Consider the following 27,554-nt stretch of genomic DNA (forward strand, 5'->3'; position numbering starts at 1 on the left):
AATTGTCATCCCCAAGGACAGCAGTGCCTCCTAATTAATGTTTTATCCTGGGACCAAAAGTTCAGATGGTGTATCTTTTGAAGGTGGCACAACATGGGGTGGCCATTCTTATTGCTTGTAGGGAAGGTGATGACTCCCACATCATTAGGCTGGGATTTTTCCACTTCACCTCAAAGCTTTGGGGGTCAGCAGAAGTTGAACATAACTGGTAGAGTGTGGTAGTTAAAAGCTCTTGGGCTTTGGAATCAGGTCTGACAGAGTTCAAATCTCATCTGTATCTATATCACTGTATCAATTAGCTCTTGCTGCATAACAAACAAGCCCACATTTAATAACTTAAAACAACAAGCATTCATTTAGCTCGCAAGTCTGCAGATTGCCTGGGAAGTCCTACTGCTCTGGACACGACTTATCTTTGCTGGGCTTGCTCATGAATCTGCCATCAGTGGCTTAGCAGGGGTATGGCTGTCCTTGACTGGCTGCTAGCCGTTATGGTCTGTCAGCCTCCAGCAAGCTAGCTGGGGCTTATTGACGTGGCAGCCAGCAGAGCTCAAGGGAAAAAGCAGAAGCTTGCAAAGCCTCTTGAGGACTAGTCTTAGAATGGGCACAACTTCACTTCTACTGCATTCCATTGATCAAAGCAAGTCTTAAAGACAGCTCAGATTCAAGGGCTGGAGAAATCGACTCCATCTCTTGATGAGAGGAGCTTCAAAATCACATGCAAGGGGGTGTAGATACAGGGAGGCTATTAGTTGGGGTCATCAATGTTTCTTCCCAAGGCAGCACTGTTCCAAAAGCAGCAAAAATGAGCAAGCCTCTGTTTGAGTCACGTTCGTTAAAGTTCCATTGGCCAAAGCAAGGAGTGTAGATATAAACTCCACTTCTCAATGGGAGGGAAAGACTTTGTGACCATTTTTGCCTTTCTAAAGGTTACTTGGGAAAAACTTAACCATCACTAAATAAATGGATCCCAGATGAGGCAAATGCGGCAAAATCTTGATAATTGTTGAACCTGGGAAGGCAGCAGTCAACAAGTTGGTAAACACAGAGTCCAGCATTATCGTAGGAGTCTCTGTACCCCATGTCTTTACCCCACCACCCGGGTCTTCTCCAGCTCCTGCACAGCCGAGGTCCCTGCCCTGTGCCCCATACTTTAGAACAGTACCATGCAATAGAAATCAAGTGTGAGCCATGTATGTAGTTTTAAATTTTCTAGTGACCATGTTCAAAAAATAAATAAAAAGAGACAGGTGAAATTAATTTTAAAAATATATTTTATTTAACTTTATATCTAAAGTATTATCATTTAAACAAGTAGTCAATATAAAAGTGATTGCTGAGGTGTGGGTTTTTTTTAAAAGAGCAGGAACTTTATTTATTTATTTATTTATTTATTTATTTATTTATTTTTGTCTGTGTTGGGTCTTCGTTGCTGCATGCGGGCTTTCTCTAGTTGCGGCGAGCGGGGGCTACTCTTCGTTGTGGTGTGCGGGCTTCTCATTGCAGTGGCTTCTCTCATTGTGGAACACGGGCTCTAGGCGTGTGGGCTTCAGTAGTTGCAGCACACGGGCTCAGTAGTTGTGGCTCACGGGCTCTAGAGCGCAGGCTCAATAGTTGTGGCACACGAGCTTAGTTGCTCCGCGGCATGTGGGATCTTCCCGGACCAGGGCTCGACCCCGTGTCCCCTGCATTGGCAGGTGGATTCTCAACCACCGCGCCACCGGGGAAGCCCTGAGGTGTGATTTTTAAATGCTAAAGCTTCAAAATCTAGTATGTTTCTTGCACTTACAGCCCATCTCGAATTTGCCCAGTCACATCTGAGGTGCTCAATGGCCACATGTGGCATGAGGCTACTGAACGGGACAGCTTAGTGTTTGAGAGTCCTGCTCTGGCTCTCGTCCAGCTGCATCCCTCTCATGGAGTGAGGAATCCATGGAACCAAATGGACATGCCTGCTTGGAGCTCATACCCCCTGTTTCTAGACCAGACTCTAGGTACATAAGACCCCAGAATACCCTGAACATCAGCCCCAAGCTGGCTTGCCAAGCTACTAGGGCTTCTTCCCCAGGTGCACCCTCCAGACAGATGTTCTGGTGCTCACCCCTAGGCCCCAGTGGTCACAGGGTTACTGTCTGCTGGTGGGATGTGTAGACATTGCTTAGATGTGCATGTGTGTGAGCTCCTTGCTGTGAGGGATGGAGGAGGAGGTGGGAAGAGAAGGGGGTGGGGGACCTTGATCCAGTCCCCCAAATGTTGGTGGCAACCACGACTGCCTGGAGGGCGGGACAGGAATGGAGACTTTTCTCTGGTTCTTCCTCCTCCCTCCACATCTAATTCAGTGGGGAAGTCTTGTTGATTCCACCTTCAAATACAATCGATTCTCATTACTCACTGTAGCTATGTTCTATAAAGTTGTGCAAACAATGAATTAGGGAATACGGGACCATTGCTCCTAGGAGAAATTCAGGGTTAGGTTCCTGCAAGCCTCTGGCTGCAATATTTTCATCAGCTTCTCTATACATAACCCTGTTTTATGTGTGTTTTTCTTGAAAGACATCCTGTTTAATATATATTGATTCATTAACACTGAGCTCATGGCCAACAGCTCTATGCCTGAACAAAGCTTATCTAAGACAAATATTTTCTCCTTAAGGCACATCACAACCTTCTTGGGCTTAGGAACACTAGACAGCACTTCCACACTATAACTGGGGACAATTTTAAAGAGCAAAATCAGCCCAAAAAGTACAAACATGAAAAACTAAGCAGGCTGCTTAGTTTTATGCAAACTAAGCAGGCTGCTTAGTTTTATGCAAACTAAGCAGCCTGCATGAAAGACACTTGCTTACAGTAAGAGCTGAAACGAAGAGGCAGAACATCGTTCTGTTTGACCTCAGCAGGGAACATGCACGTGGGCAACTCGAATGTTCTGCTGCTCTGCACATGTCTGAGAATGACCATGAAAGCACCATGGGTACTGATTTGAGGTTACAAATAAATGTTAGCGAGAAGGTGAATTCGCAAGTACAGAACCCGGGAATAATGAGGATCAGCTACATATCTTCGCTCTGCCTTTTTGCCCAGGGCCACTGCATCTCTCTCCTGGAGGAAGGCCGGGCCCCCTGACCTGTCTATGTCCACAATTGACCCACCACCTCCATTACATGCTTTCCTCTTGGCTGCCAGTCATCTTTCTAAAGACATCCTTGCACTCTCTTTCCAGTTCACTCAAGATGAAGCCTGAACTCCTCGCCGTGGCCTGTAAAAGCCTCCTCGCCTGCCTCCGTGACCATCTCAGGCATAGCCCCTCACCCTCTCCCTTCGCTTGCCTCTCTCCAGCCATACTGGTCCCCTTGTTCCTCCAACACACTGGCCCTTCCCCTTTCAGGGCCCTGCACTTGCATCTCCTCCTCCTGCAGGTCTCAGATTGAAAGTCCACGTCCTCAGAGAGGCCACCCCACTGTTGTAAAGATACCACTCCTCTATCATTCCTCCAGCGGGGTCACCCTGTGAGCATGCTTCCTGGTTCTTAAGGTTTGCAACGCAATGATTATTTACTGCGTTGCTTGGTGGACGCTGCCATTGGCCAGTGGCTTCTTCCGGGGCAAAGCCAAAAATGGTTTTATTCATTGTGGACTGTGAGGTCCGGGACAGTGGCACATGGTACAAGCTCATTGAATCAGCCTGTGAGCCCTGTGGCCGAGTAGCCTGCCGGACTTCACTCCTCCGGCCCTGCGGAAGGAGGGGTCTGTGTGAACAACCCAGGTCGAGGGCCAGAGTTCATCCTTGCCCTTGTGGCTGCCTGTGCGTCTGGCAGAAACTGCTCCCACCGAGCTTCTCCCTGGGAGCGAGCACTGCACCAGCCCTTGTGTGACAGACACCCCGTGCCTCCTCGGGCCCTGGGAGGCAAGTTTCTGATCAGGAGCACTTGACATCCAATACTGATTCCCAAGGCCTTTGTAGCTACAGGATCTCGTGGCCTCACCCGAGAAGCCGACCTCTCCCTGCGGGAAAACACATATTCCTAAATTTAGAAACAGCAGGGCTTTGTGATGTCGAATAGCACATCCTTATAGCTTTAAAATTGCAGCATCTCACGGCCTCCACTCAAGGAACTGATCATCCTCTGGTCCTCCAAAATCCTCTTTTGGGCAAGAACTATATTTTTATAATTATGATGTGGCAGGATTTCATGGTCCACCCAAGGGTCTGACCACACTTCTAAGACCCACTTTTGAGTAAACACCACACCCTCATGTTTATGAGGCCACAGACCCTCAAAGGCCCCACCCATGAAGACAGGCCCCTGTATTCCTGAGCTGCCCTTTGGGCAAACACCACAGTCCTGGATTAATGGATCTCACAGGGCAACATAAAGAGATGTTTTTGGCATTATACACAATTTGAAATAAAAACATAAAGAAAACAGAATATCCAAAGACTCAGGACTTCCCTGGTGGTGCAGTGGTTAAGAATCCGCCTGCTGATGCAGGGGACACGGGGTCGATCCCTGGTCAGAGAAGATCCCACATGACGCGGAGCAGCTAAGCCCATGCGCCACAACTACTGAGCCTTCGCTCTAGAGCCCACGAGCCACAGCTACTGGAGCCCACGTGACTAGAGCCCGTGCTCCGCAACAAAAGAAGCCACCGCAATGAGAAGCCCGCGCACCGCAACGAAGGGTAGCCCCCACTCGCCACAACTAGAGAAAGCCCGCGCGCAGCAGCAAAGACCCAACGCAGCCAAAAATAAATAAATAAATAAAAAACAAAGACTCCGCCTGCGCTGGGCCAAATATGCAGGAATAAAAACCGTCCCAGTGTCAGGACAGGGGATGTTTCATTCCCTACTTTCTAAACTTTCTGTAATATCACTGCCTATATGATTAAAACTGTGGCCAAAAAAGAAAAATGCTTTGTTCCCTCCACGGAGTGATGAAGATGATTTATCGGAGTTTAACAGTGAGTTACCCCTCTGCCCCCAGGCTTGCTGACCTTCTGGAAAATCACTGAGATTTATCATTATTACCAAAATTGATGCCCCAGGTCTCTACGTGCTAGATGTTTGTTCTGCACAGTAATGGATGAGGGTGCCTGGGTGAGGCAGTGCATCTATCTTATCATGGCACGTTGCAACCAGGCAATTATGGTCCATTTCCTAGTGGCGACCGGCTCCTCCTGGGTGGGGTTGTTAGCCCACGACCCAGAATGAGGGCTCAGCCTGTTCTCTGGGGAAAGCCCATCACCCTAGCAGTGACTGGAAGTGGGGAGGACGGCTGCCCCCTGGGAGTATATGAGGATGGTGATCAGAGGTAAAGGACCCAGGAGGTCTGCACCGGAGCCCAGGGAGGGAGGCCCCAGACCAGGGCTCCTTAACTGGGAGTGATTTTACCCCCCCACCCCCGGGGACATTTGGTCGTGTCTGGAGACATGTTTTATTGTCACAACTGGAGAACGGATGCTAGTGGCATCTAGTGAGCAGAGGTCAGGGTTGCTGCTAAACCTCCCACGTTGCATAGGACAGCCCTTCCACAGCAAAGAATTGTCCTGTCCCGAATGTCAGTAGCGCAGAGGTTGAGAAACCCTGCCCCAGAGTAAGGGAGGGCTGTGTTTCCACCGGTCAGGGACTTTGGTCATCATCAAGGTCCTGATAAGGAGGTGGGCCTGGCACTAACAGAGGTGCTGTCAGTGCCTGCTGACACCAAGCAGGGAGGGCACTGGAAAGCATCGTCTAAGCTGGTTTTATTATATTTAAAGCTTCAGGGGCCAAGGCTTGTTAGCACCTCCTAGTTTTTCTTTTTTAATTTTATTGAAGTCTAGTTGATTTACAATGTTGTATTAATTTCTGCTGTATATCAAAGTGATTCCGTTATACATACATATATTCTTTTTCATATTCTTTTCCATTATGGTTTATCACAGGAGATTGACTATAGTTCCCTGTGCTGTAGAGTAGGACCTTGTTGTTTATCCATCTTATATATGATAGTTTGCATCTGCTAATCCCAAACTCCCAATCCTTCCCTCCCTCACGGCAACCACAAATCTGCTCTCCACATCTGTGAGTCTGGGTCTGTTTCATAGATATGTTCATTTGTGTCGTATTTTAGATTCCCCATACGAGTGATGTCATATGGTATTTGTCTTTCTCTTTCTGACTTACTTTGTTTAGGATGATAATCTCTAGGTCTATCCATGTTGCTGCAAATGGCATTATTTCATTCTTTTTATGACTATATTCCATTGTATGTAGGTACCACATCTTCTTTATTCAGTCGTCTGTCCATGGACATTTAGGTTGTTTCCATGTCTTGGCTGTTGTGAATAGTGCTGCTGTGAACATAAGGAGCACCTTCTAGTTTTGAGTGACGCCCTCACCCCACCCCACCTGCCACACCAGAGGGACCATGTAGTGTCCTCCAAGCATGCCCTATGCTCTGGTCCTCTGTGCCCTTTCCATGCTCCTCCTCTGCTTTTCCCTTCTCTCAGTTCTACCTAATTTAATCAGACCCATCTTTCAAGGCTTAAATGCCACTTCCTCCATAAAGCCTGCCCTGATTACTTCCTCTCCCTGTGTCAATATCCACAGCTACCTTTCCTTCAGTAGGTTGAGTAGGAAATCACCTCCAGACTGGAGAAGGGGTGTGCAGTAAAGTACCATGGTTAAATGCAGACTCTGGTTCCCAGGAACTGGGCTGACATCCTGTTTTTGCTGTTTGTTACTTAGTAGATGTTAGACAAGTTACTTTAACCTTCTGAACTCCGTTTCCACATACCTGAAATGGGGCTCAATCAAGGGTTGTTGGGAAGACTCCATGCTTTAAAATGCTTTTGCAAAGCTGGCACACATTAGGAAGGATAAAGCATCAGAGCTAAGCTTAAACATCATTGTCCCCACTTGCTAGGTGAGGAACTGAGGCCCAGAGAGGGTGGGCAGCCTGCCAAGGTCACACAGCCCGGAAGCAGTGCTACAGTCCCCCCATGGATGCAGGAGCTCCCTGACATCTGCAGGAGTCAGATGTGAATGCTTCCCTTTCCTGGGCTGCCTGGGTGATTGCAGGCTCAGACTCTTGGCTGATCTAACCTGCTAGCTTCTAAGTTCCTGGCGCATACCTGGCTGTCTCTTACAGAGGCTGCCAGGTCTATATTCCATTCTGCGTTTCCATTCTCCCAACAGGCCTTGGAGGTAGGTACAACCATCCCAGCCATTTTACAGATGAGGAATGGGGACTTCAGGAGGCGACATGACATGCTCAAGGTGACACAGCTCCTAAGAGGCAGGGCCAGGTTCAAATCCAGGTCTGCTGATTCCAAAGCTAATGATACTATGCTTTAATGATAATAACCTAGTAACCATCACAAATGGATAAAAATAGCTAACATGAGCCCACACCACGTTCCACGTACTGTGCTAAGTCCTCTGCAGGTATAACTTACAGGTTCCCTTGTTGTCACCAATGTACAGGTCAGCACATCAAGATCTCCAGGGAAAATGACTTTCCTAAGATTCCCAGCCATTCTGCCTCTTACACCCCATGGCTTGAACTTTCCAGAAGCTCTCTATCCCATGTCAAGAACTCTATGCTCACAGCCAGGACCCCGGCCCAGAAGTCCTCAGCAGACTGCTCTAGCCACACCAGTGCGCCCCTGGCAGGCCCTGTCTTGCCCTTGGAGGCTGAGCTCAGCTGCTCCCTAATGAGCATCTCTGGGGACAAAGGCAGCTGGAGCTCCTTGTTCGGGGCCCTGTTGTAGAGACAAAGGCAGGAATTGATGTGTTCTCTGTTCTTTTGTACTAAATAATTGGCTTCAATTAAGTGGGCTGGATGGAGTGAGGTACTTGGAGGGGCAAGGACGTGAAACTTATGAAAATGGAGGTCTGTGGTGGGGGCAGGAGGAGAGGGCTCTGAGCGGCCAGCCTGGGAGCCACTCTCCCCTCTGCCACCTGGGGAAAGGCTCTTCGCCTCACTTCCCTCAGTTTTTCTCCTCTGTAGAGTGGCGAGAGGAAGAGGGAGCCTCTGGCTGAGGGGGAGGGGGTTTATATCACACTTGCCGAGAGAGAGAGAGAGAGAGAGAGAGAGAGAGAGAGAGAGAGAGAGAGAGAAGAAAGCAAGAAAGAAAGAAAGAAAGAAAGAAAGAAAGGAAGGAAGAAAGGAAGAAAGGAAAGAAGAAAGAGAGAGAAAGAAAGAGAGAGAGAAAGAAAAGAAAAAGAAAGAGAGAGAAAGAAAAGAAAGATAAAGAGAGAGAAAGAAAGAAAGAGACAAAAAGACAGAGAAAGAGAGAAAGAAAGAAAAAGAAAGAAAGGAAGGAAGGAAAGAAGGAAGGAAGGAAGGAAGAAGCAAGAGAGAGAGAAAAGAAAGAGAAAGGGAGAGAAAGAAAGAAAGAAAGAGAAAGAAAGGGAGAAAGAAAGAAAAAGAAAAAGAAAGGAAGGAAGGAAGAAAGAAATAGAGAAAGAGAAAGAAAGAAAGAGAGAGAAAGAAAGAAAAAGGAAGAAAGAGAGGAAGGAAGGAAGGAAGAAATAAAGAGAAAGAGAAAGAAAGAAAGAGAAAGAAAAGAAAAAGAGAAAGAAAGGAAGGGAGGGAGGGGGGAAGGAAGGAAGAAAGAGAGAGAGAGAAAAGAAAGATAAAGAAAGAAAGAGAGAGACAGAGAAAGAAAAGAAAGAGGGAAAGAGAGAGAAAGTAAGAGAGAAAGAAGGAGAGAGAGAGAGAGGGAGGGAGGGAGGGGGAAAGGAAGGAAGAGAAAATTTGAGTTTGAAACCACTAGGCAGAGGATTTTTAGGGTCCCTCCCAGCTCTAGAGCTTTCCAAATCCCTCCCTGAGGTTTGGGTGTCTTAAGCAGAGGATTGGCACATCTGTCATCAAGGAGGCTTGGTCCAGGTGGCCTGATCTGTGGTGGCCATGCTCTGTGACCTTGAGCCGGCCTTGCCTCTCGGAGCCCTACTTTCTACATCTGAGAAAAAAAGAAAATAACGGTGATGATGGTAACAGCAGTGACAATACAATAATTGCTAAGCTTTCCGCGTGGACCCCACGTGCCCCCGCGTTGAGCACCCACCTGTGCTCTCTCACTGAACCCAAACCCCAGCGAGAGAGGTGCTAATGGCCCGCATTCACTCACTGATTAGTTAACAGGTACTTATTGAGCACCAACTACATTCTAGGTGCCATGAAAAAACACAACAATCCCTGCCGTCATGGAGCTTACATTCTATGGTGGAAACCAACAATAAAAATCATAAATAAGGAAAAGAGAAGATCGGTGTGGGAAGGGGGCTGGTGGGGTGGGTTTGGGGTGGTGGTGTTGTAATTTAATATCAGGCAAACAGGAAAGGCCTCAGGAGAAGGTGGGATTTGATCACAGAGCTGACGGAGCCATGTGGGTATCTGAACAAGGTACTCCAGACAGAGGGAACAGCCATTGTGAAGGCTTTAAAGGCGGGGGGGCCCTAAAGGAGTGTTTGAGGAGCAGTGGGGGGGATTCATGGGACTGCAGTAGAGTGAACGATGGGGAGAGGGAGGGGAGGGGAGTTAGGCTGGGGGACCTCTGTATGGGATTTTCAAACTGTACTTGGCAGAGACCTGGGGACCCACGGACATCTGGGACCTGTACACATAGGGCCTGTGGTTCAGGGCAGGGACCTGGGCTTTTATCTGAGAGAAATGGAGCATCTTGGAAGGGGCGGTATTTGGGGCAGAGAAGCGACGTGCAGGGATCACGCTGAAAGAAGGAGGGGAGGAAGAGAGAAGTGGCCAGACTAGGGATGCATCCTGAGTGTAGAAAGGACAGGAAGTGCTGAAGCTTGGAGGGGAGATCAGAGGGAGAAGGCTGTCCAGGTGTTTGGATGAGTGACAGGCAGGGGGAGATTCCATTTACTGAGACGGGAAAACACGGAGATGCCGGCTGTGGACATGGTAGATGTTAGATGCCTATCAGCCATGGGAGTGGGGTGACCCCCAAGCAGCTGGGTCAGGGCCCAAGTCTGGGCTGGTAGTTTCCACTGTATAAATGGTATTTGGCTCTATGATCTTTGAGAAAGCGGGTGTAGACAGAAGAGAAGCCCATGAAGCCCCGGGCCCTGGGTGTCAGCGGAGGATGAGGAGACAGGCAGCCAGCAGGCAGGGACAAAGCAGGAGTACCGAGGCCCCAAGAGGAGGGAGCCATCAACTGGTGACGAAAGGCTAGTAAGAGGAGGCCCCCAAATGATGCTGGATTTAAGGATATGGGAGCCTTTGGCGACCCTGACAAAAGTGGTTTTGGCAGAATAATGGGGACAAAAACCTGACTGAAGTAGGTTCAAGAGAGAATAGGAGAGGAAGTGGAGACAACCCGCTTTCACAGACGGAGTCTGGCAACTCCTTCATGGGCAACAGAGGAAATGTAGGGGCAGAGGACTTGGAGAGGGGTTTTTTGAAGGTAGGAGAAATTTGAGTGCATTTGTCTGCTGTTGAGAATAACCCAGGGAAGGAGAAAGCTGACAGCGCGGGAGGGAGAGAGGGAGGAACTGATAGAGCAATACCTTGAAACCAGCAAAAGGGGCTGGCATCTCAGGCGCAGATGGCAGGTAGGCCTTAAACAGGCTACAAAAACAGAAACTGAGGCCCAGAGAGGTGGAGTGACTAGTCCAAAGACCCACCGCTAAGCAGGGGCAGAGCAGGATTGAACCCAAGCAGTCTGACTCCCGAGCCCCATCCTGTCACCACCATGTGCTAAATAAAGCCTTGTATCCCCAGTTCAGGGATGTTGGTGAAGGCCCACGGGGGTCCCTGTGTCCAGGGCGGGTTGTGGCTCAGGGGCAGGGCCATGATGGCTGCGGTAGCCGGGCTGGAGCCCACGTGTCCCACACCTGATATGGCTGTCCTCTGCTGAGCAGGCCCCCTCCACCTGCCTCCCAGCCTGCTGACCTCAGCATGGAGTAAAAGAATCCCAGAATTCCAGGGCTGGTGGGGCCCCAAGAGTCCCCATCATCCAGAGAGAAAGTGCCCAGTAGGAAGTTGGATAGGTGTCGGTGTTGGAAGTTGGCAGGTGTCCGTGCAATCAACTCAAACTGGGCATTTGAGTGGGTGTGTCTTGCCCTGAGCTGATCATGTTGAGACCGAGAGGGGAGGACACACTGCCCTCACTTTCCCCCAGGTTTCTGCTGGAAGAAAGGTGGGCATGGGCTTCCAGCCTCAGCTGGTAATTAATGTCTAGTGAGGGCTGCAAACACAATTTAATGACACACTGCCCTGGACTTCCCAGTCTCCAGCCACGAGGGAGAATTTGTATGTGAATTTCAGTTTGTGTATTTGTGGCTTGTATATAATACACATCTGGTGTATTTGAGTGAGCTTGCATCTGTGTCATTTGGATACATGTACATGTATCAATGCGTTCATCAGCCAATGCTGTGATAATGCTGAGGAAAAAACAGCAACACCTTAATGGCCTGCAGGAGCTAATATTTCTTTTTCTCCCTTCCAGGTCTGGTGTTGGCTGGGGTTCAGCTGATCTCTTCTGGGTTTGGTTAAGTGCCCAAGACCAGGCCAAATTACGTAAGCACATTGAAAACCTCACATCAGGTCCACTCACATTCCATTGGCCCAAGCAAGTCACACGGCCAGGCCCAACCTCAGTGGCATTAGGAAGTATATTTTCCCTACAGGGAGGGTACTGTCAAGTCACACGGCAAAGGGTGTGGGTGTAGAATCCGATGACAGGGAGGGAGTGGAGAGCTGAGGTGATACTCCTCTCTTCCACAGCAGGGCTGGGATGTTCATTTATATGGGGCAGGGGGCATATTGCCAGCAGCTTCCTGGCCCAATCATTGTTCCCACTTACAGCAAGAGTGGCACATCCTCCCACCTCAGAAAGCCCCCAAAGCCGCTTGTCCTTCACCAGCTCCATCTAAGTGTGCTTGGAGAGTGATCATTTTGATTCTAACTCTTAGAATTTTCGAAGGAGGGAGTGTTCTGGATGATCGTGGAGGGGGGGTGGGGGTTGCAGAATCTCACAGGTGTCCGGTGTGCTGCCCCCGGGAAACCCAAGCACGGCCAACAGGCTAAGGGTGATTTGTAGCGTATCCCCCTCCACTCCCTGCCCTGCCCTCCTTGGGCCCAGCCCTGTGCCTGCCTCAGCCCATGCAACCGCCCAGGAGGGTCTGGAATCCCGAGAGGCCACACCATCCCAAAAGAATCCTTCTGGCCCAAAGCACCGTTGTCGATGTCCGTTCCTCCCCAGGGTTTCCACAGGCAGCTCCCCTGAACTGGCACTAAGTGTTTAGTTTCCTTGCTCCACAGTACTGACGCCTTGCCCGATCCCGGGGGAATGTTGCAACGTCGCCTTTTCACTGGGGGCTTGGCCAAGAGTTTCTGGATCGGCACTTTCCTCGCCCACTTTCCTGCTCTGCCATCCCACAGATGGGCGTTTCCTTGGCAACTGGGATGAGAGCTGGCGAGCGGGAGTGGCGGCTCCTGGTTTGGAGTGGATGTCCCCCAGACAGGAGAGGAACTGGAGTGGAGACGCTCTCTCACCGCAGGGACACCCTATCTCCCACGGTGGGCGGAGAATTTGCTGAGATGTTGCCAATCCTTCCCCTTGTTTTCCTCGCTGGTGGGTAGTTACCTGAGGCGGGGTGTGGTACTGATGGCAGCCCTCAGCATGGACCTGTCTCCCCGTCCCCATAGGAGCCTGCCCCGCCCACCGGAGATACCGCCCCCGTCCCTGCCCCCGCGGGGCCTTGAGGGCAATGGGCCGCCCTAACGCCTATAGTAACGGCTGATGTTCTTTGTCGAGGTCGATTCTAGCCTCGGCTTAAAGATCAGGTAGAATATGTGTAATGGAATATCATTCAGCCTTTTTAAAAAGGAAGGAAATTCTGCCACGTGGTACAACGGGATGAACTTTGAGGACATTATGTTAAGTGAAACAAGCCAGTCACAAAAGGACAAATACTCTGTGATTCCACTTACATGAAGTACCTAGAGTCATTAACTTCAGAGAGACAGAAAACAAGCTGGTGGTTGCCAGGAGCTGAGGGGAGGAGAGAATGGAGAATTAGTGTTTAAAGGGTACTTTACATTTTACAAGATGAAAAGAGTTCTGGAGAGTGATGGTGGTGTTGGTTGTCCAACAATGTGAGTGTATTAATACCACTGAACTGTACACTGAAAAATGGTTAAATGATACATTTCATAATATGTATACTTTACCATAATAATAATAAAAAAAAAGATAAGGTGAAACCCCGAGGAGTTATTTGCCCAAGGTTACGCAGCCACTAGGAAGTGGAGACTGAATTTGAACCCATGGGGTGACTGCAGCGTTTACACTCTTTCTCCATACACATCTCCCATGGGCCACTGCAGGAAAAGTGGAGAGGAAGGACCCCGGCAGGCAAACAAGCCCGGGGCCCGCACAACATTGGAGGCCAGAGATGGAGCTCTGCAAGCCTGACCCTGCCTCTCACCTTGGACACAAGCTCCTCTCTGAATCAACGCCCCCTTGGGGAACAGAGATTGTAAAGATCCCACCTCAAGGGGTGGGTGTGAAGATAAAAGGAGATTTGTGCTCCCAGCACAGCTTCTGGGCTCAGTGCAGAGGGCTAAATACATATAAAAATGGGGCAGACTCAGCACCACCACGTGGGCCCCATAAAAAAAGTTTGTTCAGTCCGATGTCAGGGTGATGGAGGAAGTAGTGTGACTGCAGCATCTCAAGATGCTCCTTGAAGTAGGTGTCATTTGAATGAAAGGCAGAGTAAGGTTTCAACAGGAGGTTGTGAGATGGGGATGGCATTCCTAGAGGTTATAGTCTGAGTAACAATCTGGAGGTGGAGGTGGGTGTCTGATCTCTCCTGAGAACTTGCAACGAGGCTCATGTGACTGAAGTGTTAGAGCTGAAGATGATTAATCAGTTCGCTGGGTGGCAAATTACAGAAACTCAGCTCAAAGGGAATTTTTTGTTCACATTATCAGAAGAGTACAGGCGATGAGCTTCAGGTGCAGTTGGATCCAGGATTCAGTCTTTCTTGTTCCATCTCCCAGTTCTGCTTTTCTTGAACTGGCATCATTCTGAGATAAATGAAGGTCTCAGGGCTTCCCTCCCTCTTGCTTTAAGCCTAGTTGGGAAAGAATAGATCGTTTCCCAATAATTCCAAACCAAAGTCCCAGGGCTGACCCTGAATGACCCAGCTTCCATGGCAAGCCATCCCTGTTTTCAGGGCTGTTGTCTGGGCTGGTGCTTGGGCCCAGCCCTGGATCTCGGGGGTGGAGGGTGTCAGCCCTGCCGAGATGACATGGGCTGAGAGTGGAGGCTAGGCTCTTCCTCAAATGAAAACCAGAATGATGTTTCCAGAAGGAGGAAAATGAATGTTAAGCAAGTAAAAACACCAGGTGTCCTCTACAGGTAGCAAGAGCTAAGGCTGCAAAGAGAAGCCCTCCTCGAATTCACATCACAGTGCCCCCCACCTTCTTAGCCCCCCCAGTCTCCCCCTCCTGCTCTGACAAGATGTACTCATTCGCACCTCCTTGGTTTCTCTCTCCCAGCCTCCCTGGATGCTGGGAGTAATCTGATCCCCATCAGAGGTGCCAGCAGCACCTTCTGGCAACACAGCATCTGCCAGCTGCCACCCCGGCCACGGCGACCTTATTTGAGTTAATGGCGGCTGGGGGTGCGAGTGTCTCAGGCTGACCTGTTCCTCTGGCCCCCACCTCCTGCCCGTGAGATCCTTGGCCATCTGGGGGAGCGCTTGACTTTCTGGTCCAAACCGACCCTAATCAGGTTTTTGAGCACAGTCCCAGAAGGTTCTTGCTGGCTCTGCTGATATGTCAGCGCCAAATATAGAACAGGCCCAGCCACCCCACCCCTTAATTCTGTAATTTGCTTGAAATCAGATGATAATGCCAGCCTAGGGAGACTTAATTTGTGATAACCCAGTTCCGCCCCCCGGGTTTGGTCCAAGATGTTATCAACGTAGAAAAGCATGCCTGTGGCTTCAACCCCCTTCCCTGCATCATCTTCCCTTTTTAGTCCCTGATTCCTGGTCCCAAAGGCTATCTTCTGCTGCTGCCTCAATCCCCTCCCCCTAAGTCCCTGAGAAACTCATTCAGTGTGGAGGAAATGGGCCATTTACTTATTCATTCACCCTTCAGACAATTACTGTGCTCGTACTATGTGTGCAGACACTGTGAGGTCCTGGGGACAGACAGGACATTGTCAGAGACAGACCCTGACCGCCCAGGGCTGCTCAGAGATTACAGCCTGATGGGTTGGGGGAGGCCAGTGCCCCTCTCAGGAGGATATGGGGTCTTCAGTGACAAGCCTCACAGTGAAGCGGAGCTAAGAAGGATGTTGGCATTACTTAGGGGAGCAATAGCGCTTCGGGGAGGAGTAGAGGGTTGCCCGATGTGAACGGCTGGACGTGAAGGGCTGGGATTCCAGCTCTCAGCCTCCCTCAAGAGCTCTGGCCCCTAGACCGCAGCCATGGGTCCCTGTCCTGTCCAGAAAGCTAGCTTTGGAAATGGCCTCTTCTCTCAGGGGAGGAGTGAGTACATGAGCGCTTCAGACCTTCCTTATCTGCTTCCTCCCCACTTCCTGGAATAGTTCCTATTCGGTCACACAATGAAAATAGCAGCAGCACCTGCTGACAGAGAACAAGGGCCAGATGCTGGCGGACAGCGGTGAGCCAAAGCCACTGTGCAGCCTGAAACTACGGGGCTTCACAAGCCAATGTCGAGCGATATCTGCCTCTATGGAAGGAAAGGTTCAGGGCTGTGAGAAATGGTAACAGAGCAAGTGAACTCCTGTGGGAGGCCAGGGGTGAGGACCGAAGCGAGTCCCTGCAGGATAGTTTGAACTAAGTCGGGGAGGTGGGGGAGCAGGGGTGAGAAGGACCTCGCTCGCTCCTGGCCAGGGCGCTGCAAGGGCGAGGTCTGGAGGCTCGAGCATGGGGTTGGAGGAATAAGGGCCCCTGATACTGAGTGAAGCTGGGAGGTTGGTGTATCTGGCCCTTGGTCCTTGAACTTCATCCGGGAGCAAAGAGGGGACAACTCCCGGGCAATGGATCTGGCACTGCGCTGCCAACACACAGCTCAAGGCCTGCACACACGAGACCCAGTGACACTTGAGTTTCAGGTAAGGAAGGGGTAATTTTTTAGTGTACGTCCTGGCTTCTCCATACTGACAATAAAAGAATTATTTGCTGTTTATCTGAAATGTCAATTTAACTGGGTATCCCGTTTTGTGTTTGGTTTCTTCGCTGAATCTAGCAGCCCTCAGTGGGGAGATGGAGAAGACTCCTCTTCCTCCTCGGGGCCACATTGTCACCTCCCAGGCCGATGAACTCGACCTCAGCCTGCTGCCCCACCCTCACCTTTGGCTCTGCCTCCCCAACCTTCATCCTGCTCCCGGGAGTTCCCATGAGGGGAGTCGTGGGGAGGAGGAGGCGGGACAGATGGACGGTCTCCTGAGGTCACAGTCGGGAGCAGGGAGAGAGCTGGGACCCCCCAGTTGTGTTGCCCGTGGGTCAGTCCCACCTCTGAGCTTCTGCACAGGCTGTTCCCTCTGCCTGGCACTCGCCTCACCTGCTGTCCAAGGTCCAGTTTGTCACCGGCTCGGAAGAGTTTTTTCTGACCTCCCCGTCTCTCCCAGCACTGGGGGGCTTTGATGACAATAGTACCATCAGCTGCCCCTTGCCAAGCACGGGTTATGCCGGCTCCTTCACGTGTTATTCTCACGTCGCCTGGGGGGCAGGCGCCTTCCTCTGCAATGCACAGATTAGAAAACTGAGGCTCAGAGAAGCTAGATAACAAGATGCAAACTTGGGCTGTGAGGCCTGGGGACCTGTCCTCATTCCCAGGGGACTAGGGCACCACGAACCTCAGTAACAGGGACCGTTCAGGCTAACAGCATTTTCCGGCCACAGAAACCCCCTGGTTTCCCCCCCCCCCCCCCGCCCACCTTTCTCTTTCCAATTATAAACCCACTTCCTGCTTAAACCAGCAGGAAGCAAGGTTTCCTGTTTCCTTTTTAAAACCCAGCTAGATTTTTCTTTGACCCCTGATTCCTGAGTCTGGTCTAGCAGAAATCCATAAAGAGTTCTTAACTGAAAAAAAATATTAAGTCGGCTGTCTCCTGGGCTTTCGTCTTTCCTTCTTCTGTTGTCAGCGAGAGCAATTTCATGACACTCAGCCTGTGACTCACGTACCCGGTGGATCTCAGCCCTCCCTCCCCAGCCTGGGGCAGCAGCCTGGGGGCTCTGCCTTTGCTCACTCGCTGTCTTGGCCTCTGCTAAATGCCACCTAGAGCTGAACATCTCAGATTCTCTGCGGTTAATCAGGCTGATTGGTTTTAATCAGCTCCCTGCTGCCAACAAACCACCAGGGAGCAGAGTAGGGTTGGGCAGTGGAGGAAGTCTGAATCAGTGGGCGGGGGCTTGCTGTGTGTGACTTGTGGAATGCTTACCCTCTCTGGGCCTCGTTCATGTAAATGGGAGCAAGAGAACATAATTCTATGATAATAGAGGCATTCATTCATGAGGTGTTTTTGAGCACCTACTACGTGGGCTTGAAAATGTTTTGGGCCCAGGATATAGTCACAAATGAAGGGGACAAGCTTCCTCCCCCCTAGTACTTGTATTCTTTGAGGAGAGATAGAGGCTATAGACCTGTACTGCCCACTATGGAACCACTAGCTCATGTGGCTATTTAAATGTAGAGTAATTAAAATAAAAGAAAATGGTCAGTTCCGTTCCTCTGTCACAATGGCCACATTTCAAGTGCTCAATAGCCATATGTGGCCCATGGCTACGTAATGAGCAGTGCAGATAATAGCACATGTCCACCTGACAGGAAGTTACTGGACAACACTTCTGGAGGCTAACAGGCAACATGACCTCAGGTAGAGTGATGGCAAGTAAAGCAGGGGAAGGGAGTAGAGGTGGACCAAGTGATGGTTTTTTAGAAAGAATGGTCAGGGGAGGAAATATTTGAGCAAATATGAGAGCCATGAGGGAATGCTCCCTGTAGAAATCTGGGGGATGACTGTTTCGGGCAGAGGGAAACAGCAAGTGCAAAGGCCCTGAGGTAGGAGCACAGTTGGTGCACCGAGGGAAGGGAGGCCAGTGTGGCTATAGTGGGTTAACCTGTCAGCTCCTCCAGCAGTAAGCAGGGGGAGCATTGAAATTCTAGGTCAACTCTGCTGCCCCAGGACAGTCAGACTTTCTTCCTTCCTTTCTAAGTGTCCGGGACTGGTGACAGCTCTCTCTGTTCCCCCTTTCTGTTCTGAGCCTGAAGACTCATGGGATCTCAGAGCAGAAAAGGCCTGCAGAGATCATCAGGAGCAATGCACTCACTCACTTAGGGATGGGAAGACTGAGGCCAGAAAGGTGAGTCTGGACTGGAATGAGGGTCTCCTGCTGCCATCTTCTGAATCACGAAGTCTGGAAGCCATTCTTTTCTTTCCCCTGTCCCAGAACTGACACTGGTGCATCTCAGAGTGTGTTTCCCCAGGCCAGCAACATCAGTACCACCCAAGCATGGCAGGAATGTAGTCCCTGGGCCTGGGGTCCAGCAATCTGTGCTTTACCAAGCCCTCCAAGTGATTCTGGGGCCGCCAAAGTTTAAGATACAGAGACTCTGGCCTCCCCACTTCAAATCCTTCAGGTCATGCATTCTTCCCTCAAAATCAGCTGAATCGTTCTAAAATACACAATCTGCCTACGATCACTACACTTTGCTGCCCCAAACTCCTGGAATCAGATAGCTTTGGGCATCACTTCAAATCCTTTGGTCTCATCTTTCACTCCAGCCACAGCTGTGATGCCCTGCTCCATGCAGATTTTGTTTGTTCGTTTGTTTGTTTTTCAGCTTCGTGGAGGAGCAATCTGCCTCTCCTCAAGCCTGCCTGCCCCTTTCTGATCCTTCCTGGCCTGGACCTTCTCTGGCACCAATCAGCAGGTGATCTTGGCCAGTGGGGGATGGAGCCTGTGCATGAATGCTTTCCACTTTCTTCCTGGGCTGAGTGCTCCTAGCAGCCCCATGGGATGGAGCAACTCTGCTTGAGGCCCCCCATCCCAGTGCCCTGACCTTGTCCCTGGATCACACTCTCTGACTATCTACTCACACTTAAGCCTTTGTCATAGGCTCTGCTTTCTGGAGACCCCAGGCTAAGACATGCCCTTTACTACTCACATCCAGCTGTGGGATGTTCACTTCCTACAAGGCTAGACTCTAGGACGGAGGTTATACCCTGAACAAAACAACCTCTGCCCTCCTCCTCCTCCGCCCTAGTAACCAGTGCATCATGGCATTGGGGAAGGTGGGACATCTCCATGAGGCCTCCCTCCTTGTCCTAGAAGTAGAGTATCTGTGATATGAAGTCACATCCATGCTTTCTGGGAAAAGAGAGCTCCCCTCCTGTGTCCCCCTTTTCTTAGACTTGTTCACTCTTCCTGCGTTAGATGGGCCCCTCTCAACACCCACTGACCCCTGCTCGGCGATCTCTGGATCCCCAGAACCTCTGTGTAAGGACACAAATTGTTGTTACCATGTACTGAGCATTTACTTCAGCCAGGTTCTGTGGGTAATGGTTGACAGAGTGGATTTGGGAACCAGACTCCTTGGGTTGGAGTCCTGGCCCTGCCACCTATCACCTGTGCAACCTGGGGGCAACTCACAAGCAATCTGTGGCCCAGCATCCTCATTTGTAAAATGGGGGCAAGAACACCCCCCCCCCCCAACAGTAGAACTGTTAAGGAAGCAATGCTAATATATATGCATGTAAAGTGCTTAGAGCCACTCAGGGCACACAGGCAGTGCTATCAAGTGTGGCTAAACTCTTTATTCCCACCACAACCCTATGATCGAAACATTACAGTCTAATTGTTCAGATGGAAACTGGAGTTCAGAGAGGTTAAGTGACGCCAGTGTGCCCAAGGTCACACAGCTGGTCGGAGGCGGAGCTGGTACTTGAACCCTGTTTGTCCCAGTCCAGAGCCCTTGGCTCCGAGGGATTGTTTCCTGGTGCTCAGGGACTGAGTTGCAGCTTTAAACCTTTCTTCCACCTTGAGGGGAGGACTGGGCCCTGCTTGAGCCCCCTACCTGTGGACAGGTTTTGATTATTGGTTGGAGGGAGACCCTCCAGGGAAAATAAAGGATTTCTGGAGTCCCTTAGGGTGCCAACCAGCACCCACACCCCCAAACCTTGTTCCCCTTCCTCCTGATTCATCCTGTGTCCCCAGCATCAGCTGCGACTGAGTGGACACATCTGGGCTGCTGGGATCAGGGAAGGCATTTTGTACATAACGGTATTTCCAAAGCTGCATCCCAGGGAAAACTCGTGCCCTCGGAGGCCCAATGGAGTTAAACCAAGAACAGCTCTGGGGTTAAAAATGCCTAGAAAATGTTGGGTTACATAAAGTCAAAAGATCTTCTGTCCCCCCACCCACCAGGACCTCTGAGAACCTTTAACATGTCAACAGGGGCCCGGACTCTCCAGAGGGGAACGGAGCATGCACGTTTCCCAAACAGTTACCCAGGGAATCCTCTTTCCTGAGGACAACCTTTCAGATTTACTGAACTTTCTTTGGGCACAGCTGCTGTGGAGTCTGGCGCACTCCACTCTCTTCCAGACAGACAGATTCCCTCAGCCAGATGGGGGCTTCCCTAGCCGGCTGCTCCCGCCTGGGGAAGACTCCCCAGGGAAGACTTCCCTGCTCTTGGGAGAAGGCGTGAGTCACCCATCTTGGGCTTTGGGTGCCAGCTCTGGGGTATGGGGACAGGTGTGCTCAATGGGAGCGTATGGGCAGCCTTTCTGTATCCTAGGAAGTGCACACCGCCTCCAAGAGCGGGCCCAACTAGTGGCTAAGGTTCTGCCATGCTGCATTGTTTGTTATAGCCATGTTGGTTACTAAAATGGAAATTCCTCCTTACCAGTTGGTTAAAAGCTGCTGCTCTGAGCCCCCAAGTTCCCCCACCCTCACTGCTGTCTCAGCCACCCCAGCCTATCTCGTGGGATCCTCTGGACCTTCCCATGATCCAGCAGCCAAGGGGTTAATGCTTGGTGCAGCTGAGGCCCCTCAGGACCCTCCAGGCCTCCAGCAGGCCTGGGTCTATTCCAACTGGTCACAGCCCTGCCCTGCCAGTGGTTAAATACTTTGAATATCATCCCTGGTGTCAACTGTTAGTACCCATCAGATGCTCTAACATCAGAAGGCGTGAGCAGATGAAGAACATAGGAACAACGGTGTGCTAGAGGAGAAAACACGGTCTTGGGGCTCAGAGCTTTCATCCTCTATCTCTGCCATCCCTAGCTGTGTGCCCTGAGGTTATTCTCTCTCCCTGAGTCTGTGTTCTCATCTGCATTCCGGGTGTTATGAGGGTGAAGGAGACCCGTGGCCAGCACAGGGCCTGGGCCACGAAGAACGTTAGTTGCTTCTTCCTTCCCCATTGCGCCCAGTGCAAGATGCTGGTGGGTGGCAGGTGCCTGGAGTGATGCCCCTCCCCAGTGTCTCTTGCCCAGCGCAGCCTCCTTATTAAGGGACCTGTTCCATATCCACATCTAATTACCCTCTAACTGCCTGCTCCCTGCTGGCCTCCACCTGCTTTCTGCCTCCTGCCTGGGCAGGAGCTGGTATCTAATTGGAGCCACTCCCCTGACCTGGCAGGACTCCTCTCCCACTGGGGGAGGCAGTCTCAGTGGGAGGCCAGCCTCTCCTGGCTCCCGCAGGCCAGCTGACGGATAGGGACAGCAAAGGCGAGTTTGGCTTCCCCTGAGTTACTGCTCCCAGTGAGAGCAGGGCGAAGGATGGGGAATGGTGTCGGCTGAGCTCATGGCTTTGGAAGCTCTGCATAGTTTATTTCTCTGTGAAAGCAGTCTGGAGTAGTGGCTAGGGGTGCATACTTGGAGCCCAACAGACCTGGTTTGAATCCTTGCTCTCTGTTTACCAGCTTTGACTTTAAAATCCTCATCTGATCCTCAGTTTTCCCATGTGAAGAATGGGAATGTGGGGAGGAAACGACAGAAGCACATAAGGGATTTAGCACCGAGCCCAGCCCATGCATGCTTTTGTTGGGGCTAATGGTACAGCTGCACACTTCTGATTCCATCCCACCTGTCAGGCTCAAAGGCCCCAGGTTGGACACTTTCACATCTGATATCTCATTGAGTGCTCACAACAACTCAGTGGGGTTATTCGATTTTTTTCATGGAAAGGGAAACTGAGATTCAGGCAGGTAAAGTGACTTATTCAAGATCATCCAACTGGTAAGCAGAAAGGTCTAATCTCATTGTTCTTTCTGCATCCACTCCTGACATTCATTCAGAATTAAATATTTATTGGGTGCCTATTAGGTCCCCTACTTGAGTCCAGTAAGGACTGGCCTCCAGACTTTTGGGTCACAAGCCAGGCACCTACACATCTGTAGCTTCATTCTCTACCCCCGTCTCCCTGCGTGCCTCTACTATAGAGGTGAGAATGCTACATACTCAATTTCCCAGTCTCTTTTACAGCTAGAGATGGCCCATATATGTATCTGACAATCTGGCAGGGGGCGTTGGGACCAGCAGTAGTGAAAGGTGGATTGGCCTTTCAAGGAAAGTTTTGAATTCCTGGTAAAGAGTTCAGGCTGCATTAGTTTATAGGTCCTGCCTTAAATACAGACATGACTTCTGGAGCTGCAGCAGCCATCTTGTGACCATGAGACCTCAAACATAAGCATGAAAACCAATAAGCTAAGAATGTCCAAGAAGAAAGATGAGAATTCTGGGTTCCTGATGACATTGCTGAGGCCTGAACTACCACTCCAATCACCTACTATAAGGTGAGAAGAACAATCCCCTCTTTGTCTAGGGGCTAAACTTCAGGCCAGTAGTTCTCAAAATGTGGTACCTGCTTCAATAGCAGCCTGGGCATCACATATGAACTTATTAGAAAACTAAATTTTTGCCCTCCCCCCAAGAGCCAGACCTGCTAAAGCAGAAACTCTGAGCAATCTGCATTTTTACAAGCCCTCCAGGTGATTCTGATGTACTCTGAAGTTTAGGAACCACTGGTCTAAGCGCCTCATTAATCTGACATCTGACACTTGTTTATTTGTATCTGAGTGCAAATCTCATTGATACCATCCCTCTGAGCTTTTGCTCAAAGGCTTTTCTCTGCCTAGAATGCCCAATTTCCACCTTCTCTGCCAGTCTTTTTCATTAAATGAATTAATTTTGATCAGAGAAACCCAGAATGGCAGAAAATTCAGCTGTTGCAATTTGTCAAGGTGCACGATTATTTTCTGGATTTAGTATCAGCTGTTTCAGAGGGCGGGATATAAGCAAAAAGCTACAAAATTGCGCCATTTAAGAAAATGTCTGGTTCCAGCTGGAAAACCTGGAATTGGTGTTTCTCTCTCTCCCTTTTACATGAGACCGGAAGGAGTGATTAGCGTGCTCCAATATCTTTCCTTTCAGCTGCCACAAATTCCCCAAGGCCTCCTCTCAATGAGGTCACAATCTGAGCCCGTGTGGTCCACTGTGGGCTGCTAGGATGCTGGGGCAGTGGTCCAAGGGGACAAAGGCAGAAGCTGAGAGGCCTCTTGAGACCTAGGCTCTGAAATTCACACAACCTCACTTTGGTCAGATTCTACTGTCACAGACCAGCCTAGAATCAAAGAGATGGAGAAACGGGCTCCACCTCTGGCTGGGACATTCAGCGCAGTCACTTTGCAAAGGAGCCAGCGTACTGGGATGGGAGGAATGTATGGCCATTAAACCGTTTACCGCAGAATCATCCTTGTCTTTCACTTTGCTTTAATCTTACAGGAGGCTTCAAGTTTCTTCTGAGACATTATTGAAAATCCATTCTTGGTTCCAATTTTTCTGCTAGTCAGAGATGGTTTAGTTGCAAGGAATAGAAATGACTCAAAATAGCTCAAAGGAAGGCTGGGGAGGGGACAGATATCATGGAAATGAAATGGTTTTGGACCTCACGGAACCCAAAGCAGGGAGGAACCAAGAAAGTATCTTTTTCTCGTTTATTTTGTTTCCCTCTCTTCTTTTTCTATGTCATCTTGCTTCTATGATTCTCCTTTTTTTGTCGACTTACTCTGCATCCTTGTGGCTTCTTTCCTTCCCTGTAATTTTGGTCTAAGATATGCAAGCGAGAGCCTGCTGGTCTGTGGAGAGAGGGAGTGCAAAAGAGCACCTTGTAATTTTCTGGTGTCCAAACTGGCCCCAATTCCACGGTCCCTTACAGACTCAGAACCCCCATTAGTCAGAGACTCCTTGTCTCTTAGTTCACATTTTTATGACAAAAAGGGGTCCCCGGCTCTGCAGTAGGCTGGCTCTCCTGGGTTAGCCGTCCATTCCTCGTCCCATCGGCTCATCACCTGCAAATGTTAAGGAAGGCATGATACAAAAATGGCTTCCCAGATGCAGCCCTGCCGCTGGGTCATGGGTGTGCAGTTCTGAGGAGCAGCAGTCTGTCAGAATTCAACTGTGACTTCCCTGTGGTGCTGGGACCCAGTGAGAACCCTCCAGTGTGTCTCCCAGGGAGCGTGGTACGGAGACCTCAGGAGCTACAGCTTTGTTGGTCGACCCAGCAACCCTTCCCACAAGGACCTTTTCTTCCAGGCCACCTCAAGAATTGCTGTTTTGCTCCCAGAAGGGTGAGCCGTTACCTACTTGTGCTGGGGAGGTGCCCTCCTTCCAGCATGGGCCAGGGGCTTGCATGCTGGCTCTGCACTTTACGAATTGTGTGACCGTCAGTCCGTCTTTCTGAGCCTCTGTTTCTCCAGCTGCAGGATGTGCGTGGGGTCCCTACCTCCCACATGGGGGGAAGACCAAAGCTAGCAAACGTCAAGTGCCTAATGTACAGGCAGTCCCTGACTGACGGTGATTTTTCGACTTTATGATGGCGTGAAAGCAATAGCACTCAGTAGAAACCATACTTTAAATTTTTAATTTTGATCTTTTCCCAGGCTGGCGATACGCGGTACATAATCCCTTCTGATGCTGGGCAGCGGCGGCCGCAGCTCCGAGTCAGCCACGTGGTCACGAGGGTGAATAATCGACACACTTACAGCCATCTGTACCCAGACAACCATTCTGGTTTTCACTTTCAGTACAGTATTCAGTGAATTACATGAGAGACTCAACACTTTATTATAAAATAGGCTTGTGTCAGATGACTTTGTCCAACTGTAGGCTGATGTAATGTTCTGAGCACGTTTCAGGTAGGCTGGGCTAAGCTATGACATTTGGTAACTTAGGTGTAAAAGAGCATTGTCGATTTATGATATTTTCAATTTACAATGGGTTTATCAGGACCTAATCCGGTTGTAAGTGAGGAAACTCTGTAATTGATGGTATTGGAAATACTAAAACATGATAGCTGAGTAACAATAATGGTAATAATAATAATTAACATATCTTACTAAGGAATGGACTCCCTTGGCCTGTGAGTTTTGAGGGGATGACTCTCTTACTGCTTCCAGAAGAGTAGGACCCCTTTGGCCCTGGGGACATAATAAGTGGTATCAGGATGTGGTGTGACTCAGTCAAGTGACACCTTGGGCCTTCCTGATGCCTGGGAACGGTTGCGTGTATGTGTATACATGTGGGTGCGTATGCATGTGTGTGTGTGGACAGCAGGCCTCTGAGGACCCACACCTCCCAACATCCCAGCCCTTAAACCTACACTTCCTCCTGAGGTCAGTTAGGTCCCTGTGAGATCCAGGGCCCAGCACCCCAGGGTAAGTCCTGGGACACGCTGGGTGAATTCCGGGACAGCTATCTCTTCGATGGATTTTGCAGACCCCTGTTTTTCCTATTCTCAACTTTCTGCTTTGTGACCACAGCCAGCTTGGAGCACCCCTGTGGGAACATGGGGTCCGGATCAGGTAAAAGTCAAATTTATGAATTCAGTTCCCAGGCAGCAGCCAGGAACTGAAGACTCAGGCCGCCGTTGGCATGTCGGGGCAGGAAGCTGAGCCCCTTGCTTGCTGGCTTTAGTGTTCGGGTGACTTAGATGACAGCTATTAGCCAGCCTGCCTCTGAGGTCTCAATGAGATTGTCTTTATGCCCTTTGTCCCAAGACCTAGTGAAGTTCAAAGCCTTCTCCTTTACTTTTGCTAATTACCAGCAGGAGCTGGGGGCAGCAGGAAGGGAAGGGGCTTATCTGTCCTGCCTGTTCCTCCTGCTGGGCCCCTCCTCCCCAGAAGCGCTGCCTTGGAACTGTGCCTCCCGATCCTGACATGAAATTGGCTTAATTTCCAGAAGAGCAACAACAAACATTTACATAAAATATTCACAAATTCAATATCTTCTGCTGGAAAACCTGGGGGGCTGGGCCTCATGTCAGAATGCACAGTCTCATACCTTTAGCTGCTACTTCCTCTCTTGCCAGCTGTGTAGTCAGTGGTTATCAGCTTGGGTTTGGAGCCAGACGGCCAGGGTTCAAATCCCAGCTTTGCTACTACTTACTAGCTGTGCAACCCTGGGCGCTTTCCCTACCTCTCAGTGCCTCTACAAAATGGGGACGCTAATGGTATCTGTCCTAAATGGTTGTTCTGAGGCTCAGGCAAATTAATAAGAGTTCATAATTGTAAAGTGCTTAGAGCGATGCCTAACTCAGGAGGTGCTAGAGAAGTGACTGGCAAAGTTAACCCCTTTCACTTGAAAACTGGGACTCAGCATACTGGTTATGAGGATGAAATGACATCACAAGCATTGTGGATTTTTTTGGAGGGGGTGCTTTTTGGGTGGTGCAGGCTGCCAGACACCCAACTCCCATCTTATCTGGGGAGGAATTCTCAGTCCTGGTGGCGTGGGTAGACCTGGAGCCCCTCTCCTTGCACCAAAGCCCCTGACAGCTGAAGCTCAGACCTGTGACCTTGCCTCCGCCGACTGAATGCCCCTCCCCCCAGATCCCGATGCCAAGACGCAGGAATAGATGGGACGTCCTTCCCAGTGGCAACATTGGCAACGTGCCCCAGCTGGCCTATTAGTGTGACAGTGGCTGTGTCACGAAGGGCTGGCCACCCTTCGTTCCTACCAGTTTTCTGAGCCCGATTCCCTCGGTTTTGTAAGCACCCCAATCTCTGTCGGTGGCAGAGACTTCTCATGCACCTCCTCACCCCACCCCAGCCCCTGCCCCCAGGAACATCTCCCCTGTTCACGTAGTAATAGAACATTTCACTGGTCCAATGGCTGCTCAGAATACAACTAGATTCCTCAGCCTCCCTTGCCGCAGGTGTGGCTGTTGAACAGGCCGTAAACGATGGGGTATGAGCAGAAGTGACGGGTGCACCCTCCAGGGGAGCCCTTGCGAGCAAGGGCCATCCCCTCCCCTCCTATTCCCTTTCCTGCTGGCGGAGCAGTGAACCTTCCTGGACCACATGCTGAGGGCCTGAAAAATTCATGGAGCAGAACCACCGTTGCATGTCAGCTACTTACTGAAAAAGAAAGAATTTTCTCTCATTGAAGCTATGTTATTTCTGGTCTCCCTTTTCTGGAGCCACGTGCCTTACAGGTAGCTAATACACCTTCTAATAGATTTCCTCCAAGGCTTCAGCTACCAGAGGTGGTTCCTTAGTC

General features: G+C 50.2%; 1 long non-coding RNA gene across 1 annotated transcript in view; it reads left to right on the forward strand.

The window, feature by feature from the left end:
- The window catches only part of LOC309605909, a 44,989-nt gene extending 19,337 nt beyond the window's left edge, over positions 1–25,652 (forward strand). Inside the window, exons 2-3 of the long non-coding RNA XR_014231563.1 lie at positions 11,457–11,527; positions 12,272–25,652. This is a non-coding gene — a long non-coding RNA (uncharacterized lncRNA). The remainder of the gene's footprint in view (positions 1–11,456; positions 11,528–12,271) is intronic.
- Positions 25,653–27,554: the final 1,902 nt, after the last annotated feature.

Source organism: Balaenoptera borealis (genome assembly GCF_965194805.1).
Source record: "Balaenoptera borealis genome assembly, chromosome: 11".
Lineage (NCBI taxonomy): Eukaryota > Metazoa > Chordata > Mammalia > Artiodactyla > Balaenopteridae > Balaenoptera > Balaenoptera borealis.